The following is a 21,059-nucleotide window of genomic DNA, read 5'->3' on the forward strand; positions in this document are numbered from 1 at the left end:
CTGATGATTTACCCTCACCAAGCCAAGGAACAAGTGCACCCTGGAGGTATTGTAGCTAAGAATCCATTATTCAATGAGGAGGCTGCAGCTCCAAGCTGCAGAAGCACAGTTGATACCAGGAGGCTCTGAGGCCATACTCAGTTACAATTATAGCTCCTAGCACAGCTAGACTGGAAGCACACTTAAAATCACAGACCTGTGAAGCTGAGAAGACTAGAAGCTACAAATAAGGGTACAAACACACAGCCTGTTTTCATATATTATTTCATCATGTTATTTTGACTTGCTCTCATATTCAGCAACATAACTGTCAGCAGAAGAAAATTTGGACCGATGCGTCTATGCTTCGCTCTTCTGAGCGGCATCCAAACTTAGAAAGCCATAGCTGTCTGCCTTGAGGAACACTCTAAATAATGCTCCATCATTGCTATATACTTCAGTGCTCTTGCAGCTCTCAAGGAGACACTTTCAGAAAACAGGTTCACCTCTTGGGGAGCGAAACTACACATAAGAAGTGTTTCTTCTAGACTGCAATGAGATTAAATAGAGAGCAAATTCAAGAATTTTGCTTCTCAGGTTTTTCTAAAGAAGGAAACAACCACAGTAATCTCCTCTAGGGTTTTGGGAAGGAAGTTTTAGAAAGAAGTTTTGATATGAACTCATATTCATTTCTCATCAAATTCTTCAATTATCTGAGAAATATATGAAAGAGATCCGAGAAGCTATGAAAAAGCAACCTCTGTGCAATAAGATATTCCTCTCTGGGCCGCAGTCTTCCCATAGAATTACTACTTTTATGCCACATGATAAGTGTTTTTACTGCATAAGAATGCAGAACCTGATTTTGCTGAGTTCAGCGTGTTGACCCTGGAACAACATTGTGATTAGCCAATCAGATTTGAAGAACCTATATATATAGTTTTTTTGTGAAGTTTAGGCTTAGAATGTGGTGCTTGTAAATCAATATCATTTATCTATCATTACATCTGATTTGTGATTTTTTGGATAAAAATGTTGTTTTGTTTATGTGAAATATGTTTATTTATTAAATATATTTTTTTGTTAAAAATAAATAATATGAATATAAATATATATATATATATATATATATATATATATATATATATATATATATATATATATATACACAAATACATTTTTAAATAATAATTTTTAATATTTTTAATATATTTAATATTTTCAAAATATATATAAACAATATATACAGCACACATATACATATGGTATGCAAACAAAAAATTATTTTGTATGCAATTAGTTGCGATTAATCATTTGACAGCACTATTAAAAACACGTCATTGTACCTAAGCCAAATTTGACATAAACCTCACAAAATACTGAGGCATGTGCCATGGGCCAGGACAATACTGAACACTTCTGGCTGCTCTGCGAACAATGTTTAAGATAAAAATCCGGCTCAGGTAAACCTCCCTATGAAAAGAATCGACAGGAAACCTGTCCACTCTCACAGTGACAGCGCAATTGAATCCAAACGATGTGCATCACTCGCATGTCTACTATAGAAGGAAACATTGGCAGTGATTGGAGATCGATAAGAACGGGGGGGAAACATCCACAGAGCTACAGTAAATGGATCCCAAGTCCATCCGGCATGACAACTGATCAATCTCCCCTATTTCTCAAAATACTGATGTGATGTGGCAAGCTAATTTAACATGTATGCCTTTAACTGCTACTGTTTTTTTTTTTTTTTTTTGTTTGTTTTAAGTAGGAATGCACTGATATATTGGCCTATAATTGATATTGCCCGATAAAAGGAAGTTATTAGAATGATTTCACACTTACTGTATCAAATAAATGCTAAACAGAGTTTTGTTTTTTGTTTTTAATTTTAAAAAGCTTTTGAGTAATAAAAAATAGAAAAAAAAAATTAATACCCCTTTTGGCAACTACACACACACACACAAACACATTTGACATGGATCAGAAAAGTGTTTTACATTATCAACTATCAGCATTAAAAAAAAAACACAGCTCATGGTCAGGGAAAATTATTTCCCATCAAACATAAGGCAGCAAAATATGAGACACAACCTGTATGAAGGAAAAAAATGCTTAATCTAGGACTGTTCAGGTTAAAGCAATAACACATTTAAGATGGTTTCTGTTTGACTCTGTGAACCACTCAGTAGTTCAAGATAGGGTTGCTAGGTCTGAGGTTTTCCCATTAAAAGATTTTTAAGTAATCTAATCCAATTAACAACGGGCTGGGAGCTTTGTTATTTCTAATAATAAATAAAGTTTTAGCTTTCAAATCCTGAACAATTTAACACAACACAGTCACTACAGCATCTGCAGTTCAAGCGGCAGTGCAGAGAGTGAGTTTCTTCAACTTCATTACAAGCTATAGAATTGAAATAAACATGAACGAAGGTATGTTGAAGCACAACTTACCAGAATATATCATGTCCCCGTGTGATCCTAATTTATTCTTAATTTATAATCTTATTAAAAATGTATTATTAATTATACATTATTTAATTATGCAATGCTTGAAAAGATCTAACATGAAGACCTTATGTTCAACTGAGTTGTATACAAATATTTTTTATATGTGAACATTCAATGCAATTACAGTTTATTTGTGTAGTGCTTTTCACAATAAAAATGGTTGCAAAATCGCTTTAAAGGAAATTAAGCTACTACTAAATATATTGTAGAAACTAATAATTTATTAATAAATAGTTTTTAATATATAGTCATTAATATATAGTTTGTTAAAATAAAAATTTATTTTATGATCGTAATAGTGTCAGTATCTGCAGATATAATTCTGATTAATTAGCTATCGATATCAATTGTAATATTTTTGTATTGCATCCTCTATTTTCAAGCAATCCGTTATTGACAAGCGTCTTTTTGTTTTTAGAAGTATCTATTTGTCTGATAATAGTATTTACTGAATTACAGCGACTAGCATATTACAATTTTACATTTACAGTTATGTTTTTTGATAGACCTTTTTCAAAGCCTGCAAGTATTTACATACCAAAAGTCTTATTACAAAAACATACCGAACAGACACAAACAACTATCCTGAAAATGACTTGCAGAAAATGAATAAGCAAAAAGTTGATGTGTTGTGCTCTTTAAATAAACCGGATTGATTGATTGGTTCATTGGTTGATTGACTGATTGATTAATTAGCTGATTGAAATGAAGTATTAATATGTAGACTAACCAATAAGTATAATGTTTAGTATCTATAAATTTAGCCATCGTTGACAGGCTGCAAGCAGCGTCTAAGGAATAGTTGGTGAACATGAAAATATATATACTTGTCACTGCTCGATCGCTAGGAAAATGAATTATAAGAAATAGCACAATGGAGCATTTTACGGTTTAAATGTTACAACAGCTTGCCATAGATAAAAACCGTGGAGTGTGATCAGAAAGCCGTAGCAGCCTGTCAATGGGATAGCGTGAAATAATGTCTCCTTACTACCTTCACTTGACCAATAAAAACAGCATGAGATGTAGTGAATGGCATTTTAAATATTCTGCAAGTGACTGACTCAAATATAGTTGCTGTCAACTAATCGCGCGTTCTGAGGTTAATTACAGGACATGTTGAGACGCACAACAACAAAAATGTTGTAAACGAGCCTTTAAGGTCATTTCGTGACGTGCTGAAATACCACACTTCTTATTTTGCCCCCCACCCCGGTCTTCTGGAATTGAAAGTTAAACAACATAAATCGCTAAAACGGAGATTCTGCGCTTTGCCGCTCACCTTGACGAGATGCGGGACAGCGAGGTGCACGCAGAGGGCGATGGAGACGAGCAACGGTCCCATCCTCACCGAACAGCAGCTACGAGTTCCAAGGTTACAAACGTTCAACGGTACGGACGGTTAAAACTTCTGAGGCACACACGAAAAAGGGTTTCGACTAAGCATCTCCCAGGACAGGTGTCAGTTAAGTCCGTGTTTTTCGCCCGGGAAGGGTCAGCGGAGATGAAATAAGTGGTCCTCTCAGGAGTTCCTCTTGCCCCTTCTGCTGCAGTGGCGCGCGGCGAGATAACGGAGAGGCTCCGCGCGGGTCCCGATCAAACGGTGATTGCGCGCGGCGGACGGTCAGCGTAGCGCTCGAGCAGCGGCGCTGTCTTACTGATAAAGACGAGTCTCGCTCCTCCCCGGCAGCCCTGGAGCTTCCAATGCACAGAACGAACGGCAAAATCCAAATGGGTGGGACACTATCAGTGCGTTTCACTTCTCCGCGGGAAAGACGCGCTTTTGCTCTGATGGTGAACAGGTACAGCGGCTTAACTGTTCTGACCTCCCTTCCGATCACAGATTTATCCCACCCTCTCTCTGTAGGTGAGATAGCGGGATATGGCACCGCAGGGATAAAGGGGATGGCTGTGACAACGTTTCGTTAACGCGCGCTATTTATTTAAAACTTCCTCCTATATTTATTTGCTCCAGATTGAAACAAGGCACAACGAGTGGCCGTGTTAAAACCCACTTTCACCACCTGGACGAATTATGCTGCAAAAATTGAAACGTCTCATGCGTTAATTTAATATTACGAGAACCCTCATCACCGCTACAACCAAAATAGATTTCATTTCAAGGAGTTTAATTTCAAAGTATAAACAAATTTGGTCTCAATTTAAGTCTCGTACAGTCTCAATTTAAACCTGGACATATAATTATATAATTATATTACATTATATCATTATATTAAATACACGAGGAGGCAGAGCTCAATAATTATGTGTTTGTCCAGTACATGGCTTTAATAAATAAATAATATTCCCACACTTTTGACTAACCACTTTCTTTTTTAAAGCGTAAGAGTCTTTTTTTTTTAGGTCAGTGGTCAATAAAAATGCAAAAGTCAAGCTCATAAAGACTGTAAAGACTATTCAAAGTCTGCTCAACCAACTGAAAAACAGAAAAGATTACGATGTTACAATGCACTCCAATCTCCCCTATACAAATTCTTATGCTATCCGAATAGTAATCTCTATTTTAAGGGATAAGTACTTATTGCACTTAGTAATTCCATTAATTTAATGGACATGCAAATTTGTGCAGTATCTCTTGGAATACTTGAGTCACTGACAGACTGTGGAGTACTTTAATCCCACATTAAAATATAAAACAATTTAAAGCAAAACCAGAGCTGTCAATTTAACACACCACATTATACCCCTCATTAGTCTAAAAGGAGCAAAATCTTTATGCTGCCTGGCTCAGTTGTGAATGGGGTTTGGTGTGAATACTTATCCGACATGGCCTGCACATTTAACTGCCAGTCCTGGTGATTTGATATGACATTTAATTAATTACACACAATAAAGTGGAGCATCTCCATACACATCATATCAGACACAGCTGGTTACCGGCATCCAAAAATTGCTAAACCCTTTCCTAATCCTCCAGGGAGTAATTTAGAGGCTTATTGCTCTTCCTGCATGTAACATGTTTGAAGAATAATAGCTCATACCTTCAGGGACACCTCTACTTTCAGGTTGTAGTGCTCTTCTGCTGCAGTCATATACAATACGGAATAACTGACTAGTGCCATATGGCCTTGCAAGAATATGGGAATATGAATGAAGAAGTTGCAGCAAGGTGTAACTTTACCATACATCGGGATAAATACATACATACGTACATTCATAGAGCTTAAAAATATTTCTATCCGTGCAAAATACTTTAATCAATATGCAGGGTGTAGTACAAGTTAAACTCTGTAAACATCACTTGTAGCATCACCTTAACACTAAAATACTTTAATACCTAATCTAGGTAAAGTGATATACATTTTGCTGATTCATTCAAATGTTTTATGATTTTATGCAGTTTACATAGTGAGGAATTAAAAATGTATTTTTATTTTTATTATATATATATATATATATATATATATATATATATATATATATATATATATATATATATATATATATAGATATAGATATATATATTTATTTATTTATTTATTTTATTATTTTTTTCTATGAATAATAGCAAATTGTTGGATTCTCTATTGACTATACAACTTACAGTCAAATATTATACCTGTGGTACTTATTGTTATCCATTTAATATATAGTTGAATGCATTAAAGAACCCTCTTATAAGCATTACTTGAGAGATTTGTTTTAATCCTTTGAGTCCTTTTCTAGAAGTAGGGGATTTGAATAGTCTTTTTCAATGTTTTTTCTTGCCTTCCATCCATCCTTCAGCTGCCTGTTTTGAATTTTGGCAGTAGTCGCTCTTTTCCATGTTCATTACTCTATTCGCTCTTTCAAACCCCACGGCACTAAGAGAGGAGAGGCAGGGAAGACAGAATTAGAGACACTGCATTAATTCACCAGAGAATATTACTTTTGTCTTCCTGAACAGCAGTGGGACACAGCAGTGCAATACCCTCCCAAAAGCCCCTGAGCTCCTGCTTCAAAGGGGAAACGCTCAAAACTCTCTGCGAATCATGATCTTTAAAATATACATTTGCATCAGTGTTTCCACAGGCTTGGGAAAGCGGATCCGGCAAAGACTCCATTATGTTGCAGAGAGGGTTTTTTTTTTTTTTTTTTTTCCCATAAATGTGCAAGACCATAATAACTGTGCTCTGCCACTGTGCTGTGTTCTCCATCTGTTCCTCTGATGCATCAAGCCAAAGAACCCTGTGAAAGTTTTGTAAAGCACTTGGCCTAAATTAAGAGCAATCCGCACTTTCAATTTTAACTGTGCTTGAAAGTTATATTTGTTTGATTTTGCTGACTGCTGGTCCCGTGATGCATTTATATTAGTTTGCTGGCTGTCATACACTGGAACCGTTGAATGAAAAATGTTGTTCTACTTTGTGTCCCCAATAGATGGAGCAGAGGTTATATTATCCCCATTTAAACAAGCCAAGAAACATAGACAACTGTAATCCATGTGGTTTTCTTGCTTACTGTGGAGCTACTGGAAACTGGAATTTTCTGGAAGCATAGAATAATAATACAATTATATATATCTATATCTATATATATATATATATATATATATATATATATATATATATATATATATATATATAAAGAGAGAGAGAGAGAGAGAGTGATAGTGATAATACTCCATTGTTACTTCTCATCCTGTTGCATTCTTTGAAATTCACTGCTGCCTATTTTTTCGCTTTGTTTGTTTCACTTTTGCTCTCTGTAGCAAAACATCCAATGCACATTATTTTGAGTAACATTCGCTAGCTAACAAGCAAGACAATTACATAGCTATTTTCCATAACAGAGTAATGCATTGTTTGATGTTTTGTAGCACTGAAAAAAGTGTGTACATGTTTGTTCTGATAGAGTTGCATACAGCAGGGAAGAAGTAATAAGTAGCGTATGTATTGTGTATGAGAGCAAAATTATATTTTTACGAAAACACTATCCATTGTTTCCCTTTTTTTTTCTTTTTAGTTATTTATTTGTCAGTGATGTCAAATGCTATATATCTGCAGTTTGGTGAAAATTCATCTGTTATGCATAAATGTGCCACTGCCTACATGTTTGAAAAAATCTAAACTACAAAAACATACCTTCATACTATTCTTTATCTTGTCTATATCATGATCTCAAAACATTTTTATCATAGTGCATGAAAAATAAAATAATACGTTTTGATATTTGCGTCACATGACTAGCTCATATGAATAGTAAACTTGCTCGAGTTGCTCACCCAGTACAATCTTGCACTTATAATATTATTATTATTCTGTGATATTTGAAAACTGATGCTTCTGAACATTAGCATCACAAACGCTAACAGCGTCACAGCATCACTACGGTTTGACAAAACTGTTCAAATCTGTACAAAGGAAGCTGAAATGACATTGTTCCATCAACAAATGCAATTTTATATCAGTTTTGAATTTGTTAACACTTTGGGGTTTAGTTAATGCTTTGTTAACACTGCTTTAGGTTTAGGGTTGTTATCTCACTTTGCTTTTGTATTCGTTAATGCACTCAGTAAATACAATTACGAATATTTACACTCTTTCTTACATATCCCCAGATGCACTTTTTTTTTTTTTTTTTTTAATTTAGACAAATGGTAAAACAAACACAAAAGTATAATGCGTCACCGTGATATTGTAATCTCACACATAAGGAGCTTTGGTGTACACAGGAGGCATGTGTAATATTCCTCAGTTATACAGAGATACAGGAGCTCCCTGGTGAAACACCAGTCGATGTGTTTCTTTATTGGACTCGCTGGATTCATCCACCCACACACCTTCGCCTAAGTTCTCCTCAATCTACTCTGTTTACTTGCTGAAGAAAAAAAAAATATATATCACATCATTGCTTCTCTGTGCATCATCGTGGCCTGTTTACACAGATCTCCTCATGCATCTGCCTCCTATGTAACATTCTTTCTCCCTTCCTTCCTTTTTCCTTTCTTCTTTCTTTCCTTTCCTCTGCTAATGCGTCTGGCATGACCGACACCATGTAGCGAAGGCTGCTCAGGGATAAAGGAATTTCGGCATGTTTTGATAACTCGTCTTTCTTTTAGCAAGTAGCCTCAAATGGTGCCCTTTGTCCAAACCTCCACGGACAGCCCTGAGACTCATTTACAATGTCAGTGTGGCTGTATATCAGCAGACGAGAAACAGAATGGAGGGACTATATTTCTCTGGGGAGATCAATAAGCCACACCTGCACCAGATTTACTGCACGGAGTCATGACTTATGAGCATATCATCTGACTCCTCCTTGGCATTTTCTCACCCCAGCCAGGAGTCACAAACATGACAAAAGAAAACAAAGCAGTGACACTTTTATCTGGTATTACAGGGATTTCATTAGAGACACATGCTGTGGTGTTGGAGTTCTCACTTGAGAATGCTGCTGATCAAAGTAAAGCGTGGCTTTTTTTCACTCTCAATATTACAATAATTTTTCATACCACAGCTTAACATATATATATATATATATATATATATATATATATAGATATGATACAGTCATTCAAAAGTACAGCGTAATAACTAGCTCTATTCATTTTGTCAAAATTGAGTTGACTGAAATTGTGTCTGCTAGACTATAATCTGTCCTGTGACAGACAGGTTTAGTCTCAACTAAGCTCAGATTCAGAGAAAATAGAGTGTGAATTGACATGATTGGCAATTTTTCACTTTCACCGCTGGCATAGTTACTGTGTTTGCATTTTCAGGACAGTTTAAGACAGTTGTAGGTTGATTTGTTCGCTCGAGAAACTTTTATTTTATCAGTTGAAAACATTTTTTTATTTGATGAATACAAAGTTTAAAGGTAAAATATTTATATTAAATACAAATATTTTATATTATACTATGGGTCCATTGAACGCTTGAATCTGATTGGCCAACAAATGTTCTAAATGTGCAATTATTTCCTGGAAAATGCATGGCACACTTAATTCCAGGCAGCTCTTTGTCACTGTTTCATATCAGTTCGCCAAATTGTTTCTACTATTTCAAATGTCTTACAAGTGAAAAATAGAATAAAAAGTGAATAAATTTCAGATTTCAAGATTTCAAAAGAAGGTAAAAGACTAATCCATTGGCCCAATCCAAATAGATGTCACAATAATAGAAATCACAATTCAAAATTCTTTTCTTTTTTTTTTTTTTTTTTACTAGTTCAACCTTCTTTTTGAAGTCCACAGCATAAGATTACACTTCACTTTCAGAGTTTACCCAAACATTGTAATTTACGCACTTCACTGAACAAGACCTAATTGCATTTATTAATTCTGACAACATATTTCAGATGTCATGCTCTAATTGAGGCTGTCTCTCCAGAATTCAAAAATCAAAGACAAGGCACGCTATACAAGCTTCCCCGCTTGATTTCATGGGCCAGCAAACAGAACGAAACAAATCACGCACGCTTTAAACATAATATTAATCTTCCATACTTCAGTAATAACCAGATGATCACTTTTTTTCTCATTCAAATCAATGTTATATTGATTTAAAGGTCCTGAGAGGTTATTGGAACACTAAGGTCTATTTGAACATTGTTCCAGATATGAAATAATCCCGAAAGTCAAACTATATTAAGATTGAATGTTTGTTTTCAATGCTTTTATCCCAAGTGCAAACAGTTCACTCTGCACACAACAAGCGAGCTGAGGACATTATTAGAGAACTAGGTTGGTTTATCAGGTCCTCTGCCACATTAATCCTCCCCACAGGACTCTTAATGTAGACAGAGGCCAATGAATTACAGTTAACTACAGCTAGATCAATCCATTTCTCTGCCTCCGGCTAGGTGATAATTGTGTCTTCACTGGAAGGTTACAGCACAGGTCAGCAGCTCACATGAACTATAGAAGCTATGCAATTGGAAAGACTCAGGAGACTAGATAGTGCAATGTTTATCAGGGTCGAAAGATAGAAGTGATAAGCTGACTCTTTCTTTCTTCTCGGTTTCCTTTCTTTATCTCTTTTCCTGTAAATTAGTGTATCAGCTAAGCATCATTCCCTTGCACTTTGATTTTTTGTGTCCTTCCATTTAAAAAGGGTGCTGTTAAACTCATGCAGCACAATTCGCCGCTCCTTAAATCAGCGCAGACTGTAACGGTCATATGACCTGAGCTATCTAAAGTTTGACGTTCATTAGTTTATTTATATAGTGCTTTTCTATCGTCGGTCCTGTATCCAGCCTTAATGTGTTCTTTCAATAAAAGTGACTGTCATATAATGCTTTGACAGCTATATATCACCACCTGTCTCATATTTCTTCAAGGTGAGAGCAATGTTGCTATTAATGAAATGGAAAGTTCTGTCGGTGTCCCTGCAGTTTAAACGGACAAGTAGAAGCTAGTGCAAATCATAAAAATAGCTGATGCTATTGTGACGCTGTTATGATATGTCTCAGTGATTTAATTTTTGCATTGACATTTATTCTGCTCTATACTGTAAAAAACAGAGCACAGTGTACTGTATTAATGTGATGGAATTGTCCTGATTTATTTGTTACAGACATTTTAACTGTATTTTGAATTTTTAGGGTTTTAGTGCTGTCAAACATCCAAAATAAAAAAGTTACTGTTTACATAATGTGTGTGTGAGATGTGTATTTTTATTATGCATACATAAATACACACACATGCAGCACATATTTAGAAAATATTTTACATATATTTGCATGTATATATTCATAGAATTTGTATCATATAGAATTATATTTCATATAAAAAAACGAAACATTTTTCTTAAATATATACATATTTGTGTGTGTGTGTGTGTGTGTGTGTGTGTGTGTTTTACTGTACAAACTGTATGTGCTATTGCCCTGCTCCAACCCTACACCTGAACTTACCCCTTACAAGATATTTTATGCATTTTTAGATTTTCACCATTTGGTATGTTTTTTTTAAGCCTTTTGAATTATGGGGACATTGGCAGTGTCCTCATAAACCACCTTCAAACTGTAATACCTCTGTCATACCAATATCCTACTAATTTGTAGTTAGTCATAAATCACAAAAATGAGCGCACACACACACGCACACACACACACACACACACACACACACACACACACTATACATTTCTTTAAGTGGTAGTAATATAAACAAATAAATAATAATAATACTAGTACTCCACTCTCATTACTAATTCTTGTAACCATGGACACCTAAAACCTACTGGGACATAAATTAAATGGAGGACAACCAAATTGTGATGGATAGTTTTGTACTTGTGCATTCATTTATCCATATGTTTCCATTTACTGAGGAAACAATGATATGATGACTGCAGTGTGTATTTACTTTTGTGGATCTTGGTAAACAGTATAGTCAGTGCACACACACACACACACACACAAGCTCAGACACACAACTGAAAACACACACAGAACCACACGCATGCATTCTTAGCATATGTATATGCAATCACCACTTTCTGCAAGCAAACTCTCTCTTAGTATCAGCCATGGAAAGGGAACGGTTTCCAAATTTGAAAATATGCTTTTTCACATAAAAGAAATGAAGACACTTCTGTCTGTCAGCAGAAACAGTCTAGGAACCAAACAGGTTCGCAAAGATCCATGCATGCCTTTTGTCTGTTACTGTAAAGGCTGCCCTGACTTTAACCTTTATGCCTCACCTTAATGCCATGCTTTGAAATAAAAGCAGCACAGAGTTGATTGAATCTATTGACTCGTGCACTGAGGATATATAACATGGGCTTGTATCAAAGATTAAGCATAAATGGGATACAACAGTAATTACTTTATACTTTGATGACCAGCCATAACAGCAATTTATTCCTGCTGGTTTGTTTCCTCATGGAGAAGGGTAAATATAGCCCATGCTCACAGAAATTGACAGAGCATCATATTTAATGCTGAGACAGGGAATTGTTTCTTGCTTTGCCTTACAGTTGATCACTGGGTTGTAACAGCTGTTGCCTTTAGGGACCCACAGACATAAAAACAACACAAGTACAATATAATAGCAGTGATGACTATTCCCAAAATACATGTAGTCCATGAATGTTTTGATAAAAAATAAATAAATCATTAGGCCTAAGTTAAAAAAAAAGGATGGTTTAAAACATCTAGATTTTATATGCTTTTAAAAAGTTTCTTTGGTAAGTCGAAGATGTAAGGACACATTCTGGTTTTGCAAGCATTATGAGAATAGAAACAGATTAGTCAAAAGGTTCTTTAATGTTTACATAATGATTTATGTTATCATCTAATTAAACTGTTTCTAAAGCATAAATTTCCTACAAAATGGTTAAATAATGTTTTTGTGCTAGTGTTTTGAGAATATTACAAGTAAAATAAACATCCAATTTAAACATTTTAGAAAAAAAGTGCAATGTATAAATGTGACCCTGGACCACAATAATTTTTCTGAAATATCCTTTCAATTTTTGGTCCCTATGAAGGAAAAAGCTTACTGCACAAAGCTTATTGTTTTATCAGTGTGCCCAGAAACACGTCAATCCAACGTGTGTGTTTGTGTACAGAATATTGTTTTTAAGCACATTGTCTTCTGCTGTCTATTTGCATTTTTGAAGGATACACAACTTCCCGGCTCATTCCTAATTGGAAAAGGTGAGATGACGGATTGAGGCTGTTGACAGTATGTGGTACACTGAGTCGTGATTCATTGAATCCGCTATGAGTCAACAGCAGCATCTCCAAACACATGTGCACTGAGGTTATATATTACAAAACCTTCAAACGGGCACATCTGACACGACTCCTTCCTCTTAATATCTCCAACCTTGTGGAGGAACAACAGAAGTCCTGAAAATCAAACCTTCAGACATTTTGATAAATGTTACAACACATTTCAATGTCAAGAATCAGACAGCTTTTCAGACCGGAATAAAACATACAAGACAAATGATTAGTGCACACCTAGAGAACTCGGGCTGCCTTGTCTGTTGTATACTACGTTAATAAAAGATTGTTGCATGCTTACAGAAGCCTTTCTTTGATGAATTTCAATTACTGTAAGTCTGTAGATTAATAATGTATCATTTATTTTGGTTTGAAAGAAAATGCACTAGCAATAAATAAATAAATCATAGTGTGTCCTTAGTGGATACTGTACTATATTAAATAAAGGTCAAATCAATATATATATATTTTTTATTTTATATATATATATATATATATATATATATATATATATATATATATATATATTTATTTATTATTTTTTTTTTATTGTTTTAACAATCTGAATATATTTGCATGAGCAAAAATCGTGAATTAGTAGAAGTAAGGTTTTTTTTTCTTTTTTCTTTTTTTTTGTTTAAAAACAAATGCAGTAAGAAAACACACACGTGCACACACACACAAAATTGCGTAACTTTTTAAAGAAAAGATGCGTAAAGAAAGATTATTTAATAATACATAGAGACAGTCATATAATGAATATAAATGTAATGCACTTTTATTTCTTTATTAGTGGTGTAATTGTAACACATTTGATTTTGAATAAATAAGCCTGAATTAATATGCAACTCAAAATCTTTTAGCTATGAAAGTGTTTGCGATCCCTAATGACAAACTGTTTTGTCAGCGGCACCTGGAATTTGCAAGTATAAATATGCTGTCATATTCAAGATGTTACTTATTAAAATACACAATTCATCATTTAAAAGATCTTTCTAGTTTTTGTAAACCACCGATACGCGGATTCTCCCAGGCTCAAAGACGTTGCCCAAGAGATCAAAGTTTGCCAGTGTTTTACTGGGTGCATTATTTCACCCTTGATAAATAGTCTCTGAAAGCTTCAAACAGAAACAAAGATGAGGACAGCCTTTCAACATCTGCAGAAGACCTCCTTCGGTCGTACGTTAGAAATTCGATCATTTTTGAACCTGTGTAAGCATATTTCGGAATTGTTTTCAAAGTTGCATTTTGCTCTGATGATGATACTATGCACGGTATTGATGTGAGCAGATCACGTTATCATAGTTATACTGTTTTTCACACAAAGTATCCATTACCTACATGTACTACTCCGCCTTTACTTCAACACAAGGGACTAAACGTGACCACCTTCCAAAACTGCTGAATATGAGAACTGTGTCTTTGAGCCTGAGCGCAGTGGTTGCTTTTGCTTACCCTCACGGTGTATTTGCATGTGATATTTTCTCTCAAGTTGTGCTAGCCTGCTCAGATGTGAAAATTCTCATATTTACATGCTTTTGATTTCCTCCTTTTTCATATCGCACTTGCTATTGATTAATATTACAGCGTGAAAGAAAACCCATCTATGAAGTTGTCTAACATGATAAATGGGGCCATGTTAGCATGAGAGATGGGAAATGCAAATGATTGATCTATTTAGTGTGCGGATATCTGGGTAGGGAAATACTGTGTGTGCGTGTGGGGAATATCCATATCTTCCAAGACAGGAAATTCTGATCTCTCGTGTGCCTTTGACCAAGCAAGCATGTTACAGCAGGGAATTAAATCTCAGCGCAAGCCACCTGGGTGTAAAACAATATGGTACATACCAGAGATAAACACGTCTTCGCTTTGAAATGGGGACGTATGGTTTGGGGAAATCGCAATTATTCATCTGCCAGATGAAACAACGATTGTAAGCGTGATGATGTTTTAGAAAAGTACACTGAAGAGTAAGTATGTATCAAAAGTGCAACAGCTGTAACTTAGAAGCTACTTTCTAAATGTGTTCATTTTTTTGGTACAAATTTAGGTACTAATACAGTATGTCTATTTTAGGTAGCTACTAAGGCTATGTTCACACTGTCTGTGTTTGGGATTGACAGCTGTGTACAAGTGTGATTGTCAAAATGTCATGTTCACACAGCAGCTTAAAATAGAGGCCCGAATATTGTCTGTGTGCATGTATTGTACAACTGAGCGTAAGCCTGTATTCAAATTGTGAATATCACCTGTAACCATAGTGACACTGTATTAAATAAATAATAGAGATGGTGAAGTCCAAAATGGCAAAGTCATGACAAACGTTTAATTGAGGGGTGATTTTATCCATTAAATCTGAATTATAGTCACACACAGCCTGGATTTAGAGCTTCTGTTGACATATAGCTCATATCCGCGCCTCTGTAAGTTACTTAAATCGCACATGAAAACCCATGAGAGCAATGCAGAGTGGGACTGTCGTGATCGTATACTAGTTGTCCTTTCTGGTTCTGTTCACACAGCAGGGCTTCTCCAAAAATGTATTAGTGTGAGTTTGCTTATAGAATGTGGTTCAAAACACAAAATATGTGTGAATGTGACATTAACACTTGAATACAAGACTCACAACTGTATTCTGTTCCGCTGTGTGAACTCGGACCCTGCATGCATGTGTCTCTTTTGAAAGGACGTATTGTTGATTGTAAAGTTACATTTTCTATTTTGAAAATGAAAAGGGTAGTCTACATAAATTAAACGTTTGTTATCATTTACAAATCCTCATTTTGATCCAAACCTGTATAAATTTCTTCTATGGAGTGCACACACAATAAAAAATGCTGTCAAATGATTATTCACAAAAGTTTTTGTTTACTATTACTAAACTTTTTTTGTTAATTTGTGTGTGTTTGTGTGTGTGTGTGTGCATACTGTGTAAATGTATAAATACACTCACATACAGTTAGATGTATATATGTATATTCAAGGTTGCACAACTAATCAATTACAATTCAAACTTTGCATTATTTTAGTATAGTTTTAGTATAGCATTGTAATACTATGCATGATATATTTTTTTATTTAAAGAAGAAACCTATCCGATGTATAGTTCACATTTGATGCTTGAAAAGCTACTACAGAAAAGCGATGCGTTTTTTAGGTGTTTTTAGCTTGTTTATTTTTATCTAAGAATATTGCTTCAAGCTATGTTATAAACATCATTTAGTGTAAATTGTGATGTCCATAATTAATAATCTCAATTATAATGTTAAAAAAGTGAATAATCGACTCAAATAATCATTTTTGTCATATTTGTGCAGCCCTTGTATAGTCAACATTTGCAGTGGTTAAAAACTCATCAAAGTTGTCCTAAAACCAAAGCAATACCCTATATTCTCCATATATATCTTATAATCTTAATATATAAACACAATTTTTATATATATATATATATATATATATATATATATATATATATATATATATATATATATATATATATAAATGCATGTGTATGTATTGTATATACATAATAAATATACACAGTAGACACACACATATTATGTCATCAAAAATATTTATTTTGGATGTGATTAATTGCAATTAATGACTTGACAGCACTAATGTGTACAAATACACCATTTAAACTGCTATTTATTTGGAACATGCAAGTCTTAAACAGCTACATTTATTCCTAAAACATTTTTTTTTAAATGTTCTGTACATTACCAAAATTGGTTCTCATATTGTCAAAACCAAGCCTATTGCCACAGCAGTTTGCTCTGAGAGGGTTTGTTGAAGTGCGAAATGGAAAATTTTAAATTCCTCAGTACTAGTTCCAATCTACTTATAGATAATAAGCCAGAGGACTTTTATTGGCTGTCTTTACAATGCTTCTTGCAAATCTGTTAATTACCCTGCTGCCTTCATCGCTGCCGTTTTCCAAATCAATGAGGTGGAAACAGAAACAGTCTCTGGAAGGTTTCATGCTCTTCAAAGATGTCTCTGGGATTGGATCAGAGAAATGTCAAGTGTGCGGTTTTGTAAAAAGAGGAAATTGGAAAATCCCACTCTGCACGCTTGCAGACTATAGCCCTCTCATTGCCAACCACATTTTCAACCTGAGGCCTTTTCTGGCACAGTACTTTAATTATTTACATATTTGACTTGGTGGCTTAACACTGCCTGCTTTGTATGGCCCTCTGAGCAAGACCAGGAGTTAACGTGGCTGGACCGGTGCTAATGTGTGGTTTGGAAGGGTAATGGAGGATGTCCAAGCCAAGACACATTAGTGAAGGTGAGATAACTACAGCTTTATCAATACACTGAAAACTTCATCTGTAATTCTGGCTGTGCTTCATTTATTGATCACCCAATGGCTTTTGATGAGTAAGCCAATGTCAATACTAAGATATATCCCTCAGTGTTTGTCCTTGTCTGTGCCAAGAAATGGAAAATGATAAAACGGTGGCTATAACAAGTACAAATTATAGGAATAAGAGGCCACAAAGTGGGGCTTATGGCAATGTATTGGAAAACGCAACATCAACCTGTTTGATCAAAGTGACAGAAGTGCTTATGAACCCAAACATTTCTACTTTCACTGTAAACCAAAAAGATTTCATTTAGACTGCACATTTGCGCTACCCTGTGGTACCACATATAACCAGTCCAATTTAGAAAACAAATGCAGTGAAACTAATTACTAAAATAATTACTTATTACTAAACTATTAACTAAACTAAAGCAACTTTTTTCATTTAAATCTGCCTCATGTCAACGTTGTCCCTTTCCCTCTACTCATCATCACTTCCGGCGTTCCTTTAATTGTAACTATAAATAAAAGCAGGCATTTACAATGGCAACTGTGTACATTGAATGCAATGCAAGTAGAATTATTCTTCTTCAGTCACCAACTTCTTTGTAGTGATTCTTGAAGACATAACCTAAATCTCCAAAAAATTGCTCCCTTTAGGTTATGTACATAAAAATGCTATATGTTTGCAGATATTTAAGAAACATGCTAAGTTAACATACTTGTTTATCTGAAAAACAATGCTACAGTCCATTATTCTCTTTTGAAAATGTGAGTTCCGGCCCGGAATGTCGACTTCTGTTTTGTTTTTGTTTACTCAATCATGTTTCAGGGCCTGAAGTTGCCAGTTGGTGGAAAACAGAGCGTATTTAATTTCAGTCATTGAAGCTGGCAAACAAAAGGGGTCTCAGAGGGAATCTGGCAACCTGTGCGCATACAGCACCTTTAAGTGTTTTATTTGGTCAGAAATGTAACAATATAATATAAAAGAATATATATTTCATAATGAAATTTTTTACTAACATAGTAATGTCTGAATTCACTGACTTCTTACCACTTCAGTGAGTGAGAACAGTCATTAAGTAAACGGTCAGTAATCAGTTTAGCGGTTAGTAGAAAGACACTGGTAGACTAACTCATTTCACAGATAAACCCTGCATTCAGTTTTATGAAATAAATGTTGTTTCCATTCTATCTTTTATTTGATGGTGTAAATCAATCCCACTCCAACAAGAGCATATTGCTTTTATACGGCAGTTCTATAAACAAGAAGCTAATATCAACTAACTACATTTCAGACACAATTTGGCCAGTTAGTTCTTATATAGTTCCTCATTGGCAAAAAAGAAATAAACAATCCAAAAGAAGCCACAGCATCTTATATTCAGTTATATTTGTTGTCTTTTCTTTTCTGTCGATTATTTTCTCATCTGAATTTTCGTCTCTTTGCCCCTTGCCAAAATGGTCTGAAGTAAACAAGAAAAATGTTATGCACAGTGCACTTGCTTTCATACTTACTTCCATTAATACCACAGACAAGTGGTCCCACTCTGAACTTGAACATGAGCACATAATGCACATACTCTTCATATTCGCTGCTCAAAGCCCCATCAACAGAAATCAGTCTGCTCCTATGTAATTGGTTTTATGCGGCGGTAAGGCTTGAGGTAAAAGAGCTTTATATATATATATATATATATATATATATATATATATATATATATATATATATATATATATATATATATATATATATAAATATAATCAACCTCAATCGATTCTTTCAGAGAACACTTTATATTCTAGTATACACTAGTATGACTATTATGCCGTATGAAGCACTGAATTAACAGAAAATATCGACATTGTGATCTTTCACGTTAAACATCATCATTCCCAATAAAGACAACATTTATAGTCAGATGAACACCAGAGGTTTGGAAATGGACGCAGGGGTCTACGTTGAATACTAAATGGAAATGAGTTGTCGGTCATTCAGATGTGCACTATCCGAACAATATAGGAAGAATGGCACGTACCAAACCTTATCTTGAGAATTGCTGTGTTAGCTTTGACCCCGCTCTCCTTCATGCATTCCCACAAAGGCCTTTGTGTGTGTGCGCGCGCTATGTGATGTTGTCTTGCAATTCACACAAATCCTAGTTTTACACAGCATTTTCACTTCGCTAGATGATTCGATTTCTAGCCAGGCTCTTTTTCATCTAAAATCTCCAGGAGAGAATTCAATATCCATTTCAGAATCCATTCCAGGACATCCTACAATAAAGGAGGCTGGGTGTGAGAATAATCTAATGACTGGGGAGCCTCTACATGTGTGTCATTTATTGAGATTGTCTCACAGGTTGTATAACAGATCCAATGAATGTAATGACTCACCTGTCGTATACTTGAGGACACAGTGTGGAATGAATGGACATATATTTTCACAGATGCAGCAGACAAATGCAACCTCTGCAGTTTATGCCCACATACACGCATGAATAATTTATACTAAAAAGCTGTGATTCTTTTTTTTCTTTCAATTCTGTTATCTGCCTACATTAATTCAATTGGCAGTTGCTTTCTATACAAAGCAACCTACATTGCATTCAAGGCTATATATTTTACCACTATGCTTGTTCCTAGGAACTGAACCCATTGGCTTGTTGTTGCTAGCGTTATTCCTGTTAAGAAACAGGAGTCTCGAGACATTTGAGCAATCCTGACTTTGAGCTGTAGTGTCAAACCTATAAATTGCAGCATTTCTAATTAGCCATATATATCCTCACTATTTTTATACTTTCTTATATCCATTTCTATGAACACTGTATTCATTCATTTAAAATAGGTCATGTTATGATTTTGTACAGTAGCTAGACTATACTGGATTTTCTGGCTTCTTACATATTTATTGGATATGTTAATATACACTGTATTCTGTTTGTTGTCTTATGGCACGTGACACATGAAAAAGTAGAACATGCAATATTAATGTTAGAATTGTCTCGCAATCCATCAATATTTTCTGACAAACATATGTGCAGTGCCACATTAGAAGGAGCTGCTTTTTTTCTGTATGAATGGACTCGCGTTTCTTCTCTTACTACTACTGTATCAAGGACATATGTCCTGTCATAGAGTATGTAATGTACTATAGAAGTTCATTGCAAGGCTAGGTACCTAGAGGCCAGCAAAAGCTTAATTTTATACACACAAATGCAACACATCAAAAGCACTCAACATTTACCCAAGTACAACATGTTCCTTAAACAACAGAGAGAGTGAGAGTTTACTGTTGTGGTCAGGAGGAAGTGGTTAGAGGCTTTCCAGACAATGTTGTGGTTAGATTTATGGTCATTGATCGTTGTTCCAGGACCAACATAAAGGTTAATTCAGGTTCATGTTCTACTTGTCTATACATTAACATTTATAGTTGTTACAGGTCTAGACACCGAACACACGGCCACCATTCTAATGTTGAATAATACAGATTATTCTCATGTCCTCCTTTACTAATTACAGTCATATACACCTAAACATCTTCACTTAAAGATTTTCCACACGACGCCGCCTG

Source organism: Puntigrus tetrazona, chromosome 5 (genome assembly GCF_018831695.1).
Source record: "Puntigrus tetrazona isolate hp1 chromosome 5, ASM1883169v1, whole genome shotgun sequence".
NCBI classification, from domain to species: domain Eukaryota; kingdom Metazoa; phylum Chordata; class Actinopteri; order Cypriniformes; family Cyprinidae; genus Puntigrus; species Puntigrus tetrazona.